Raw genomic sequence first — 15,308 nt, 5'->3', positions numbered from 1 at the left:
GATGGGTTTGACCAGTAAATACCAGACAGTCATCACAACCACAAAGATCAGCACCATGGACAGCAGCCAGGTAAACCTCTCCTCCTGGCTTCTCACTTCAACTCTTTAAAAACACAAAATTCACACTTTTCTTTTCTGGTACTTCAGATTCTGAGCATCGTCATGGAAACCAGCGTATGACACCGGCGCATTTTCTAAGAATCTTTTCTTTCCCAGGGTTCCACACTGGTGTTGGGTGTTCAGTACAGAGGTGTGCTTCCTGTAGGGATGAGTCATCATGACAAAGAGAGAGAACCATAACATCACACAGAGAGAGAAAGAGTCAGAGAAAGAGAGTAAAATCACTGTTCAACAAACCAAAAAGGCCTATCTGGAACATTGGAACAACCAAACCAAAACATAAAACAAACTAAGTTGCTATCGGGCCCTAAACAGAGATTATGAATTGGCTAAATACCTTTATATTGTCAAATATATAAAACAGAGACAGATCCTGACCAGGTACAGGATCAGTGACCACAGTCTAGCCATTGAAAAAGGTAGACACAAAAAAACCTAGTTACCAAAATAATCCAGAGGATGTGGTCACTGTACGACAGGTGAGGTAGAGACAGAGATGCACTTTCTACTACACTGCCAACAATACAGAAATACCAGACAGCATTTCTTTAATGAATTTGAAACCGTTATACGATCGTTCACCACACTGTCTGATGATGAAAAGCTAAAAGTGCTCTTAGGGGAGGGACACACAGTCTCCCTATCTGGACGAGTTCTTAAAGAGTGCCATGAAATGAGGGAAAACCTGAGAGTACTGTAACCAGCCTGAACATTTTGCCTTCTATTTATTATATGTATTGTCCATTTAACTCTGTACTATTCACTTTAGTTATTTTAGTTTTGATTTAGTCAAATGGTTATCTGTTGTTGTGCCTCTAGCTTTGGCAATACGGTTGTAGTGACTGTAATGCTAATAAAGCTGAATTGAGAGAGAGAGAGAGAGAGAGAGAGAGAGAGAGAGAGAGAGAGAGAGAGAGAGAGAGAGAGAGACCAGCACCTGAGAGACAGGGTGACACCACTGAGATCGAGGTGACAGGGTATCATTCCACCATCACCTATTCTCAACACCATGTTCACAAAGTGCTGAAGGAATCTCACTTGCGCTGATTAACTTGCGATATAAAAGCCACCAAGCTGAAAGCTACAAAAACAGCTACAAAAACGCTACAAAGCCAAACAGAAATATCAGCAAGGGAAATTGAGCTAATTGGTCAATCCAGACCATAAGATTTGCCAAATGGCTGAGGGAAATAGATAAGCAGAAGGCATACGTGTCACTGATTGGTTGCGAGGGAAAGCCAGAGAGTGATTATGCTCATGTTTTAAACAGTTCTGATATTGTCTGAAATTACCAACGCGTCCGTTTATGGTTGCTAAACATCCAACGGTTTATCTTGTGCTTTGTTCTTCAGAGAAATAAGCACAGCACAAACACACACTAATACCCACATATAAACAAACACCACACACACACACATGAACAAACCCTCAAGAGTACACACACGCACGCACGCACACTCCCGCTCCGGCCTTTTCAACAGCCCGCTACAACAACAACAGAGCACTTCCTGATTCCTCCCTGGGTGGAACAGCTCCTAGACAACAACAGAGCACTTCCTGATTCCTCCCTGGGTGGAACAGCTCCTAGACAACAACAGGAGCAGCTTCTGTAAAGGCCTCCCCTCCCCCTCATCCATCCATCCTCCCCTTCAGCCCCTCTCTCTCTCTCTCTCTCCCCTGGCGTCAGCAGCATCATCGAGCTAACGAGACAAACGCATGCTGAGGGAGCGAGGGGTGAAAGAGGGATTATCTCTGCATTACCTTTTTCTGTGGAGAGAGTGTGGTGCTCTGAGATTCAGATCAGCCGTGCAGCTTCGCAGCCAGTCACTGCTAGCAGGGTCACATGACCACCTGCTCACACCGCGCAGTCATATGACAGCTTAGGCTGTGCAAAGGACCCTGGGAAATGCAGTTCTCTGTGTGCAGTGAATATCAATGCAGTGCCACATAGTAAAACCGTTCTGAATTATATTTTGGGGATGATCTTAATGATTGCTTATTGTCTCATTGATTTATGATGTATTGTGTGTACAGTACATTACACTATGCTGCGTCCCACATTACATAACTATTGATGCTATTGATGAATTACAATAATGCATCAATAGCAAAATTGTGTGAGAGAGAGAGAGAGAGAGAGAGAGAGAGAGAGTGTGTGTGTGAGAGAGAGTGTGTGTGTGAGAGAGAGAGAGAGAGAGAGAGAGAGAGAGAGAGAGAGAGAGAGAGAGAGAGAGAGAGAGAAAGAGAGAGAGTGAGAGTATGTGAGAGAGAGAGAAGGAGAGAGACAGAGTGTGTGAGAGAGAGGGAGACCAGAGTGCGAAATGGGTGTGCAGAGAGAGAGAGAGAAAGAGAGAGAGAGAGACCAGAGTGAAAAAAGAGCATGCAGAGAGAGAGAGAGAGAGAGAGAGAGAGAGAGAGAGAGAGAGAGAGAAAACACAGAAAGACAAACAGAAGAGAGCCCAGAGAGAGAGAGACCGTGAACTCCAGCCGTGTGGCTGCAGGTATGTGCACACATGAGGCCTGACCCTGTGACCATGTGACCCTGTGAGTGGGATCAGAGGGAGCAGGTAAGTGGCTCTTTAGAGGGAGGGGAAGGGACTCATCAGCAGGCCGCTCGTCTCCTGAGAGGAGAGGTGGCATGCCCGGGGAGGAGGGAAGCTCCTGGCTGGCCTGACTCAGCTCTGCCCTGGATCACGTGTCTCTCACACTCCCACACGCACCCTCTCACGCACCCCACCGAAACCCTCGCAAACACATCCTCACACACAGTCCCTCACACACCCTCACACCCTCACACACCCTCACACCCTCATTCTTAACCTCAGAGCGAAGGGAAGGGGGGAGGAGGGGGAGGAGGGGGAGGAGGGGGCGGAGGGGGAGGAGGGGGTGGAGGAGAAGGAGGGGGAGGAGGGGGAGGAGGGGGAGGAGGGGGCGGAGGGGGAGGAGGGGGAGGAGGGGGAGGAGGGGGCGGAGGGGGAGGAGGGGGAGGAGGGGGCGGAGGGGGAGGAGGGGGAGGAGGGGGTGGAGGAGAAGGAGGGGGGGAGGGGTGGAGTAAAGGACTGTCTCCACAGTGATGAGACAGGAAGAGAAACAGCAGGAAGAGCCTGCCGACTGAATAACCCTAACCCTAACAGCAGGAAGAGCCTGCCGTGTTCATCTGCTGATGAAGGAAAAGGTCTGCCAGGGTTTCTCAGTGTCACTGGAATCTGGATAAACACAGAGCACACAAAACAATGAAGATCCACTGTGGAGCCCACACACACCTGACCAAACACTTTCACCCCCCCTCACACACACACACTCCCTCACCAAGAACCCCTCTCTGGCCCGGTGTGCGGTGATCGTCCCGGAGAGACCAGCGGCCCTGCTGCTCCCTGAGATACTCTCTCTCTCTCTTTCTGTCTTTCTCACTCACTCTCTCTCTATCACACACACACACACACCACAGCCAGGGCCCGTCAGCGCTCACTCTCAGGAAAGACCAGGGAGAGAAAGAGGGGGGGAGGGAGAGAAAGAGAGTGAAAGGTAGAGTATGTGTGATAAGGTAAAACATTGAAAGAGAATGTGAGGGAAAGAGAGAGTGTTTGTGAGAGAGATAAACAGACAGAAGGGGGGAGAAAGACAAGCACCTAAGAGAGGGTGACAGCACTGAGATTGAAGTGAAACTACAGAGAGAGAGAGAGAGAGAGAGAGAGAGAGAGAGAGAGAGAGAGAGAGAGAGAGAGAGAGAGAGAGAGAGAGAGAGAGAGAGAGAACACGTAGGTAGTTAGGGACAAGCATCATCTCTCCCCCGGCCCCGGCCCCAGCCCACGCCCCCTGGCCCCGCCCCCTGGCCCCGCCCCCTCTCCCCGCACCTCACAGGAGAAACAGCCGTATTACAGTTTTTCACAATTGCTAAAACACATTCTTGAAACAGTCACCCATTTTCTCAAAACTGTAAACACAAAACCTCATCTTCAAGCACTATTTACAAAACCTCTGAATCCTCTTGCAAAATGAAACTTTCGCCTCAAAACAGTTTTACCTGTGCTCAAAATCAAGCTTTCGCCTCAAAACAGATTTACCTGTGCTCAAAATCAAACACTGCTCTCAAATCATAAACAAAGTGATCAAAATGATATACACTATCAAGCAGTCAGTAAACAATACACCAAAAAATTGAAAACGCTGGGACCCCAAAAATGGTTGGGTCATTTACAGTTTTTCTCAATTGCTAAAACACTAAAACCCATTGGCTGAACAAAGTTCTCAGTTGCCTGAACTCATGTAGCTAATTGTGCAGTCTGTTGTCAATACCTTAAACCATTTCACATGGTAAAACACAATTTGCAGATCTCACATAGACTTTTCAGCAAAACTCTAAACACATTCTCATTCTCAAAACACATTCTGCACTCTAATGCACATGTCATCCATACTGGTAAACACAAATGGCAACAATCAAATACAAATAGAGAAAACATGTCATTGACAAAACACAACCATTCAAAATTGATTTAACTTGTTTCAAATGATGTGACACAACCAATATAAGCCAGTTCAGAGAGCAAACAGGTTGTTGAAGGTGGGAAAATATTGCTTGTGATGTCGACGAATTGCTCTGGCCTGACCCAGCCCAAAGACAAGAAGAAGCACATTGATCACATGTTTACTCCTAAGATTTTTGTCCCTTTTACTGTAGTATTGTATACTGTAGTACAGTGCATTGTAGGCTGTATACTGTACAATGAACAAATTGTATGGCCCTGAACATTGTGCTTTCCATTTGTTACAGTAACAGTACTGACTGCTCAATAGATTTTGACTGGTTGCAGGTTCATATCAACAAAGAACAAGAGTGAGTTGTGAGTAGTGAGATGCAGGGTACAGTACTGTATAGGGGTACAAGGAGGAGAAAGAACAAAACAAATTGCAAAGAGCAAAGCAGAGTAGTAATTTCTGATAAATTTTGAGCTACTATGATAGAACGTGTTGTCGTTCATCAAAAGACAATGACGGATAAATATGAAATTTGTTTTGAGATTACGTAAAAATGTACTTCTTCTTGAGAACTATATGTTTTGAACAATGTGTTTTCAATTTTTTGGTGTATTGTTTACTGACTGCTTGATAGTGTATATCATTTTGATCACTTTGTTTATGATTTGAGAGCAGTGTTTGATATTGAGCACTGGTAAATCTGTTTTGAGGCGAAAGCTTGATTTTGAGCACAGGTAAAACTGTTTTGAGGCGAAAGTTTCATTTTGCAAGAGAATTCAGATGTTTTGTAAATAGTGCTTGAAGATGAGGTTTTGTGTTTACAGTTTTGAGAAAATGGGTGACTGTTTCAAGAATGTGTTTTAGCAATTGTGAAAAACTGTATAGAAAGCTCCCCTACACACACACACACACACACCCCTTCCTCCTCCTGTTTTTTCCATCATCGAGGGTCAATGCTTCCCTTGGGCGGGAGCGTTACTTAGCGACTCTCAGGTAGAACGCAGACAAAGGCCGCGCAGGGCCCGGGAATTAGACGACGCTAATTAATGGGAATAAAACATGAAGTTGCCCCGCCCATTGTGGTCTGGCACCTGGGGTGTCACCGCTGCACTGCTGTTTACATGATCTGGAGACAGGAAACGGGAGGGGGGGGGGGGGCAGGCGGGGGGCAGGAGGGGGGGGGTGGTATGCTGGCAGGAGGATGGGGTTGTGGTTGGGGAGTGTGTATGTGTGTGTACTAACCCTCTCAGGGAGATAGAACAGACAGAGCCAAACCCACAGCCCTGCTCTGAGGATGTTGTTCCAGTAGGCGTGCGTGTGTGCGTGTGTGTGTGTGTGGTGGCAGGCTGGCCGGTGTGTGTTTGTACTAACCCTCTCAGGGAGATGGAGCAGTCAGAGCCAAACCCACAGCCCTGCTCTCAGGATGTGGTTCCAGTAGGAGTCAGGTAATGTAGAGAGTAGCTGAGCCCCTGGCCCCTGCCTGGGCTGGCCCCTGCCTGGGCGGGCCCCTGCCTGGGCGGGCCCCTGCCTGGGCGGGCCCCTGCCTGGGCTGGCCCCTGCCTGGGCTGGCCCCTGCCTGGGCTGGCCCCTGCCTGGGCGGGCCCCTGCCTGGGCGGGCCCCTGCCTGGGCTGGCCCCTGCCTGGGCTGGCCCCTGCCTGGGCGGGCCCCTGCCTGGGCGGGCCCCTGCCTGGGCTGGCCCCTGCCTGGGCTGGCCCCTGCCTGGGCGGGCCCCTGCCTGGGCGGGCCTCAACCAATCTTTTTAAAAGATTCCCCAGTGATAGTCTGGTTGATAATGGGCAACGTAGGTTAGAGCTCCACATCCACGTTTACCGATAAAAGCGAAATTAACCTCGAATCTCTTGCCACTCACTCACTTGTTCTCGAAGTTGTTGTATAGGCTATCAGTCTTTTGTGAAGGGCTTTTGACGAATAGTAAAGTGTAGCATTGGTGTTTAATGTTAGACCCTGGAATTTCATACTTCTGTTTCAGTTGTAATCTTTATTTGTTTTCATAGAAGATACACGGGTTAAAGACGTTAACAGTAGTCTTTTAGCTTCGTTAGCCATCGATTGTTCTTTGCGTGCGTGTTTGTACCTACAAAGAAAAACCTTTTATCATTTATCGATTTCTGATCCCCAAACCATCTACTACTGCCCCTGCGACAAGGGATATTAAACTCATACTCCAGAGCAGGCAGAGCGTGCTGGTCTTAGTGGAAGCACTTCCCTGTCTCTCGGTACCAACATTACCGCTGCTGTGTGTGAAGGCGAGCATGGTTTGAATGACAGCAATCCAATACAGCCTGTTCTGCAAACGTACCCCGTGCGCATTTTCAGCCAAGGTCCTTGGGCATCACTCTCGAACTTGGTTAGAGAACTCAGCCAAGTTACATGCATATTTCTGCTTCCCCTGTCGACAATTTGGAGCCAGAAATGATAAAAACATCACCTTAATAGACAAGGTTTTTACCAATTGGAAAACGGCGGCGGTTTATTTTACATAGAGCTCAAAAAACTATTTTGCGCTCAAATGAATACCCAAAAATTAAGCTAGTGCGCTGCGCGCGATCGCACTGTGGAGGATCTTATCCAGCATCACATCAAACACAGGATATGTCATGGGTTTGAGTTAAGCCCCGAATGTGTATAACGTCTGGCTCCGTGCCTGATTAACACTCGGATCGTTAAGCAGACTCAAAAATGATAACATAATGGTTATATAAAAAAGTATACGACCCCCTTCCGTAATCATGATGCCCCCCTAGAAATGTTCACTGCCCCCCCAGTCAAAGCAGGCTGCATCCGGCCCGGGCGGGACCCTGCCTGATTTACGTCCACGCTACCCACAAGATCATTTCTCTGAGTTGCTACTCAGCTAGCACTGTCACTCCAGGTCCATTACACAGAAACAGACTTTATAAAAGTGAGCCCCGCTCCCTCCGACTGAGGGATCGTCAATAAAAGACATTCATTGTTGGTAAAGTTTTGAGTCCGCCTTAAGGTGTGTACGTATGTGTTCAATGTGTGTGTATATTTGCTGTGTGTGTGTGTGTGTATATGTGCTGTGTTTGTGTGTGTGTGTGTGTGTGTGCATCATCTTAAAGGAAGTGGTACAACCATTGCACATTTTTTATAGTGTTAAATTGGGGACTTTGTCCTTGTTAAACTTTCATAGCATTCTTCTTCCTAACCAGCTTCTGGATGGTGGACAAAACTGAAAATCTGTCATGCATAAAACGTCTGCTAATAATAAATAAATGAAACGTGAAGCTATGGTCTGGCTTCCTGTGGGCTCCTCCAGCCCCAGAACATGCCCCTTCACACACACAGCCTCCAGCCTCCAACCTCCAGCCCCAGAACATGCCCCTTCACACACACAGCCTCCAGCCTCCAACCTCCAGCCCCAGAACATGCCCCTTCACACACACAGCCTCCAACCTCCAGCCCCAGAACATTCCCCTTCACACACACAGCCTCCAGCCTCCAGCCCCAGAACATGCCCCTTCACACACACAGTCTCCAGCCTCGCCCTGACCTCCTTCAAACACAACTCAAACAAGGAAAAGCACTTGGGTTTGACTTTCACTTTTGCTCCAGAGACTTCATCACAAACTCTCCGTTTGTTCCGTCGGGCCGGCAGACAACCAAACACACAGAATGAGTGCAGGGTGTGTGAGGCTGGGTCTGTGATATGCATATATTCTATACATATGTGAGGTTGTCTCTTGCTGTGGTCAAGAGGTCCCGTAGCAGGCCTTTGACAATACACATAAAGATCAGGGAATGTGCTCTGGTCAACCTTTGGGAAAGAGCAAGATGCAGAGAATAGTACAAACAAAGTTATGACGCATCACCTGTATGTTGTTTCTCCTGTGCATTAAGTCGTGGAATGTGTACTGTTTAAGGGGATGTTTTGGTGGTTACTATATCTGTACTGTCCAGCTCATGTATATAATGTCCTTCTGAGAGAAATGTTTCTCACTCATGCCAAGCACTCTGCCTGTCATGGTGACCTGATCTGAGCAGCTCGATCCAATAAACAAAGTCAACTCTTTTTCATTGTGGTGCCTTCCTTGGCCCATCTTCTGACAGAAAATCATCTAACAGTCTGGGTCACACACACGCACACTCATACACACACACTACACACACATGTGTACCAGAGTTTGTGATTAGGAAGATTGGAGACAGCTTTGAGCAAGAATTGCAAATGTGAACAGCGTGAGAGAGGAGTGTAATTCGCGCGTCCTTTATTCGTTTCCAACGCTCCCTCTGAGAGCTTCTGTTGCTGCTGCCTGTCGGACACTTTCAGCTTTTTCACACACAGGAAACACGCTCCTTCACACAGCGTGCGCCGCCGCGCAAACGACACGGAGAAGTTTGAAAACCTCCGCGGTTCTTGGCTGGTGTGTTGGATATGGGTGCGTGGAGGCTGAATGAGTCACACCACGGAATAAATGGTGATTCGTTCACACTGATTGGAAAGTCTGTTTTTGATGTCGGCGGCGCTTGTGATGATTATGACCTGCGTAAAACAATCTGGGCTGTAGCCTATCCCTTATCGAAAGACAACCACAGGTCTTTAGCTTAGCTAAACACATTTAGCCTGAATTGTAACCATTTACTGTCGGTTATATCCATAGCGATGTACAACTAGTGCACACAGAAGGTGTTTGCGAAATGTATTCATTGTGTAATCTTTGTGATTATGATTTGGTGCTTCACTTTGTCATGTTGTTTCAAAAAGATGTAATTCCTGGCTACTTGTATAACCTACTTACACCGCAGCGATTGTACTTATATATATTGAACCTCCTTACATCACAGTACAATGAACAATCCATTCGTGTTTTTCTCTCAAGAACATTGCTGTTCCTTATGGTCCTATCCGCTCAAATATGTTTCAGTCCTTCACATTGACGGGGGGGGGGGGGGGGGGGAGGCGGCGGGAGGGGGGGAGTGTGTCGTCAACGAGAGCAGCCGCAGAACTCTTCTGAATGCCCCATGTGTTTAGCCCTAAACGCTCTTTAATGAACGCTCTAAAAATCGTTGTCTGCGCCTTGCTCCGGTGGATGAGCGACCTCTATCCTGCATCCTGCTCATCGATTGGCTGCTGTCCCCCTCTTGCACTGTGCAGACTGGAGGGGACCTTCAGAATGTGTGTGTGTGGTGTGTGTGTGTGGTGTGTGTTTGATGTGTGTGTGTTGTATTTGGTGTGTGTGTGTTTGGTGTTTGTGTGTGTGGTGTGTGTGTGAGTTTGTGTATGTTTGTTGTGTGTGTGTGTGTGTTGTATTTGGTGTGTGTGTGTTTGGTGTGTGTGTGTGTGTGGTGTGTGTGTATGTGTGTGGTGTGTGCTTGGCGTGTGTGTGTGCAGGGATGTGTGTCTGTGTGCACGGGTGGGGGGGTAATGGAGTCATATACGCCTCGTTATTCCCTCTGTCCCAGGAGTTGACACGGTCCAGACAGGACAGGAAGTGACAGGAAGTGACCTTGACTCTCAGTTGACCTCCTCAGCAGTCAAGACGGTGGGAGAGGATGGAGGGAGGAGGAGATGCAGGAATTAGAGGAATGAGGGTGGGTAAAGGATGGAGGGGGAAGAGGAGGAGAGGATGGAGAGAGGGTAAGCGGGAATCATCTGAATGATTCAACCACTATTTACCTTTCACTTTTCTCCAACTAAACTGAATCAATCCGCTGTGTATGTTTTCATCCATGAGCAGATGGCAGCAACAATATAATTATACTGTTTGAGAATCCGGCTCAGTTCAAAGCGTGTTTTGACTCCTCCTGGCCTGCTGCTGGGTAATGTGAGTGATTTGTCCAGTGCCTGTGAGGGGGAGAGAGGTGGACGCTCTGACAGGTATCACAGGAGATCAATACCTTAGACGTGGAACTAACAAGCAGTTATATTTAGCCTCTAGACACCTGTCAGCCTGGACAGAGAGAGACTCCCCACCTGCAGATGGAAAGCAAGCCTCTCGCTCTGTCATCCATGCTGTTCTCCTCAGAGAGAGAGAGAGAGAGAGGGGGGAGGGGGGGATCAGAAGAGATGGGTGGAGGGGAAGGATGAGAGAGACAGAGAGAGAGAGAGAGAGAGAGAGAGGGAGAGAGAGAGAGAGAGGGGGGGAGCAAAGCAGAGGAGAGGAGAAGGGTGGAGAGAGAGGTAGTGAAAAAGTGAGAGAGGGAAATATTTGTCTCAGACTTAGCATCTATAACAGGGCATTACATTACAATATGAAGCTGAAAATATTACGTAGTAAACGCAGGATGACGTTTCCATAAAAGGTTCACTTCAAGCTCTCATCTTCAAAGTGCGCCTACTGCTCTTGATCCTCCATTCATTATCAATTTAATAGACATTTTTACATAATCATTGTACATGAATGAGCGGTACACTTTGGTCTACAGCAATTGTTATTTTACTTCATGAATGTAATTGAGATATTAAGTGATTTTTGTGTTGAACACATAAATTACACACAGATATATTACAGTTTGTGTGTGTATGTGTGTAAGGGGGTGATGGATTAGGTCTGGGCTAGGCTGTGGAGGGGTGGACTGGGGTGGGCTAGGCTGGGCTGGACTGGGCTGGACTAACCCTGGCTGGGGTGGGGTGGACTGGACTAACCCTGGCTGGGCTGGACTGGGCTGGACTACCCCTGGCTGGGGTGGGGTGGACTGGACTAACCCTGGCTGGGGTGGGGTGGGGTGGGCTAGGCTGGGCTGGACTGGGCTGGACTAACCCTGGCTGGGGTGGGGTGAGAGCCCTCCATGGCCTTGATGAAATATGAAGCAGGATTATTTTCACCGATTCAGCATGCTTGTAATTGCCTGACATCAATGGATTTCTTGTCATACCTGCGGTTTATGAGGCGGGACCAGGAGTACGGCAGGTGTGTGTGGTCGTGTTTATCTACCCTTGTGGGGACTTGTTAGGGGTCAGGGTTAAGGATAACAATGTTTTTATGGTTGTGAATTGTCAGTCCTCACTACGATAGTAAAACAAACCTGTGTCTGTGTTGTGAGTGTAGTGTATAAAATTGGGGATTCACTGACAGACATACAAGGGCATCTTTCCAAATCTGAACAGCCGAAAAGGTGAGCGTAATTCACTCCTGAAAGGATTTCCAAAGTGGCGTATTATCACTCAGAATAAAGAAAAACATTAGCGGCTTCTCAGACATGAGCGATGTGAAAAGTGGAAAGAAAACATCACTTGAAAAAATAAAATCTATAAAAATCTCCCAAAAGACCATTATTTCTCTCTCATTTGGCTCTACAGATTGTGTCAAATTGCTGATGTAATGCACAGAATGTCTGGCCCTGGCAGTAGATCTGATGAGCGAGGCAATTACAGAAAAAACATTAAAAAAATGTTTCTGGAGAAAAAAGGTAAAAAGGTAAAGTCTGTAATGCCTCTGACAGTCTGTAATGCCTCTTACAGTCTGTAATGCCTCTCACACCACAGTCTGTAATGCCTCTCACACCACTGTCTGTAATGCCTCTCACAGTCTGTAATGCCTCTTACAGTCTGTAATGCCTCTCACACCACAGTCTGTAATGCCTCTAACAGTCTGTAATGCCTCTTACAGTCTGTAATGCCTCTCACACCACAGTCTGTAATGCCTCTGACAGTCTGTAATGCCTCTTACAGTCTGTAATGCCTCTCACACCACAGTCTGTAATGCCTCTTACAGTCTGTAATGCCTCTCACACCACAGTCTGTAATGCCTCTCACAGTCTGTAATGCCTCTTACAGTCTGTAATGCCTCTCACACCACAGTCTGTAATGCCTCTGACAGTCTGTAATGCCTCTTACAGTCTGTAATGCCTCTCACACCACAGTCTGTAATGCCTCTCACACCACAGTCTGTAATGCCTCTCACGGTCTGTAATGCCTCTGACAGTCTGTAATGCCTCTCACACCACAGTCTGTAATGCCTCTCACACCACAGTCTGTAATGCCTCTCACAGTCTGTAATGCCTCTCACACCACAGTCTGTAATGCCTCTCACACCACAGTCTGTAATGCCTCTCACAGTCTGTAATGCCTCTCACACCACAGTCTGTAATGCCTCTCACACCACAGTCTGTAATGCCTCTTACAGTCTGTAATGCCTCTTACAGTCTGTAATGCCTCTCACACCGGAGTCTGTAATGCCTCTCACGGTCTGTAATGCCTCTGACAGTCTGTAATGCCTCTCACACCACAGTCTGTAATGCCTCTCACACCACAGTCTGTAATGCCTCTTACAGTCTGTAATGCCTCTCACACCACAGTCTGTAATGCCTCTTACAGTCTGTAATGCCTCTCACACCACAGTCTGTAATGCCTCTTACAGTCTGTAATGCCTCTCACACCGGAGTCTGTAATGCCTCTCACGGTCTGTAATGCCTCTCACGGTCTGTAATGCCTCTCACGGTCTGTAATGCCTCTTACAGTCTGTAATGCCTCTCACACCACAGTCTGTAATGCCTCTCACGGTCTGTAATGCCTCTCACACCACAGTCTGCCGTCTGCCACCTGGATGAATCACAAATGATGACTGAACAGCGGTGTGGTTGGTATGGTTCAGTAGTAGAACGTTTACCTGCAGATCGAGAGGTTCAAAATAAAATCTAAAATGTGTGAAACATTACAAAGACACATGCAAAACATAGAAACTCGGAGGATCATGAAGGAACAGACTTGTCATGTAGGAACACCACCACAAAGATGAAACAATCCAACACTGACGGGTGCACATTCATCTCTCTGTTTTGACAGATTATGCAAGTGCAGATCGTAACATTTCAAATTGTGTTAAACACTGAAATATTTGAAAAAAATAAGGTTATTTTACACCTTAAATCGACTAACGGTGTAAAAGCATGGGGAAAAGTGACTACAAGACACTTTACAGCCTTAACAAGCCTACTGGGATGACAGGGTATTCAGTGATCCGAAAAATGTTGTTTATTAAATCGAGTGACTTCTTCAAGAAGTGAACTAAACGTTTTGCAAGCAGACTTATTCATTAGCTCCTATCTTGTATGCACACAACAGCGTGGTTGATCCCTAACGAGACTCAGGTGTGTAGGAAGCTGGAAACCTGGAGAGAGAGAGAGACGCCCACACCACTCACACACACACTCACACACACACTCACACACACATACACACACACACACACACACACACACAGGGAGGCAGGGAATACCACGGAAACAGGGGGAAATACTGGGAAATACCAGGGGAAAGTCCAGAACTGTGAAAATCTCTCTCTTTCTCTCTCTGTCTCCCTCCCTCTCGCCTTCTTTTGCGAGGTGATCTCACCACAGGCCTCTTTCTCTTTTTTTTCTGTTTCTATTCCTCTCAGTCTGTCTCTCTCCCTCCCTCGCTCCCTCTCTCTCTCTCTCCCTCCCTTTTTCCCTCCCTCCCTCCCTCTCTCTCCTTCTTTTGCGAGGTGATCTCACCACAGGCCTCAGTAGAATGTGGTTACCATGTTGCCTCATTAACGAAGACACATTTTCAGGGTCCCCTGTGTGTGTAGCGGGGTTTGCTCGTTTAAGATTATAAATACTTAATTTATAATAAAGTATCTAGTTAAGGGGGCACCACCTCAGAATTTGTTTAAAGGGGCTGAAGAAACCTTATAGAACCTTGTTTAATAGCCTTCGTAATAATCAGTCTTATCTTAAGTAATGAATTCTATGAAAGTAGAGCAGATCAGATAACATGAGGGATAACGCGAGTATTATACAAAATTATTTATATAAGAAAATGTTATTATATAATGAACAAATACCAGAGAGGTTATGGATTAGTCTTGAGTTTGAATAGTACAGTACTATAATGAAAGCGGGATACGCAATGGCTGTGTGAAGAGCGCGTGGGGAGGGAGAAGGGAGAGAGAGAGATAGGCCTCGTTAAAATAATGGTGGACAATATAGCTGTAACTTTTTACATTTAGCAGACGCTCTTATCCAGAGCGACTTACAGTAAGTACAGGGACATTCCCCCCGAGGCAAGTAGGGTGAAGTGCCTTGCCCAAGGACACAACGTCATTTGGCTCAGCCAGGAATCGAACCAACAAACTTCTGATTACTAGCCCGATTCCCGCACCGCTCAGCCACCTGACTCACTATATCTATAATCCTAAGGAGAGTTAAATTAATCATTTGTAAACTAAATCAAACACAACATGCCAATTACACAAGTAAGAAATGTAGCTACCCATTTTTCGGAAATAAAACCGCGGTTTATAACCCAATTAAATTTTTTTCTTGTGGTGTTGTTGTTTATATTTCAAAGCGGATTATAGAAAGTTTTTATAACAAAACAACAGTAGAAAATATTTTTTTGTGAATGCTATTTAACCCGTTAAGGAGTAGCGTTGCACATATGTGATCGTTCGAATGCGGGTCTCACAGCGTAACGTCGCATATATGCGTAGCCGGTGAAGCCACCTCCCTGAAATTAGTTTTTGCAGGTTGGGATGTCTGCCAGCATGGTAGCAGCATTGATACAAGTATTATGCTAGCTAACTTAGCCCGGCAGCTAACTAAAGCTAGCTAGCTACCATTTTTGAAAAATAACTTACGCTTTGCGGACTGTCGGAAATATTCAGAACTCACGCGTCTAAAGGTAAATATTAGTTTATTTCCGGGCAATAGAAAACATACATTACCCACTTACTTACTTTTGTTTTCAAAGTGTTACACAACG

The 15,308-nt window shown here is 46.6% G+C and overlaps 2 protein-coding genes across 2 annotated transcripts in view; one reads left to right on the top strand and one right to left on the bottom strand.

Annotated features, from left to right (window-relative positions):
• tsnare1 (T-SNARE Domain Containing 1) overlaps nt 1–1,931 on the bottom strand; it is a 91,681-nt gene extending 89,750 nt beyond the window's left edge. The window contains exon 1 of the mRNA XM_067237175.1: nt 1,882–1,931. The gene's annotated coding sequence lies outside the window, so the exon portion shown is untranslated. The remainder of the gene's footprint in view (nt 1–1,881) is intronic.
• Nucleotides 1–15,308, top strand: part of LOC136944385 (adhesion G protein-coupled receptor B1-like) — a 56,979-nt gene that overhangs the window by 7,275 nt on the left and 34,396 nt on the right.

The sequence above is a fragment of the Osmerus mordax genome, chromosome 6, assembly GCF_038355195.1.
Source record: "Osmerus mordax isolate fOsmMor3 chromosome 6, fOsmMor3.pri, whole genome shotgun sequence".
Taxonomy (NCBI): Eukaryota; Metazoa; Chordata; class Actinopteri; order Osmeriformes; family Osmeridae; genus Osmerus; species Osmerus mordax.
Note: the sequence above shows the minus strand (reverse complement) of the source record. Positions and strands in the feature narration are given on the sequence as shown.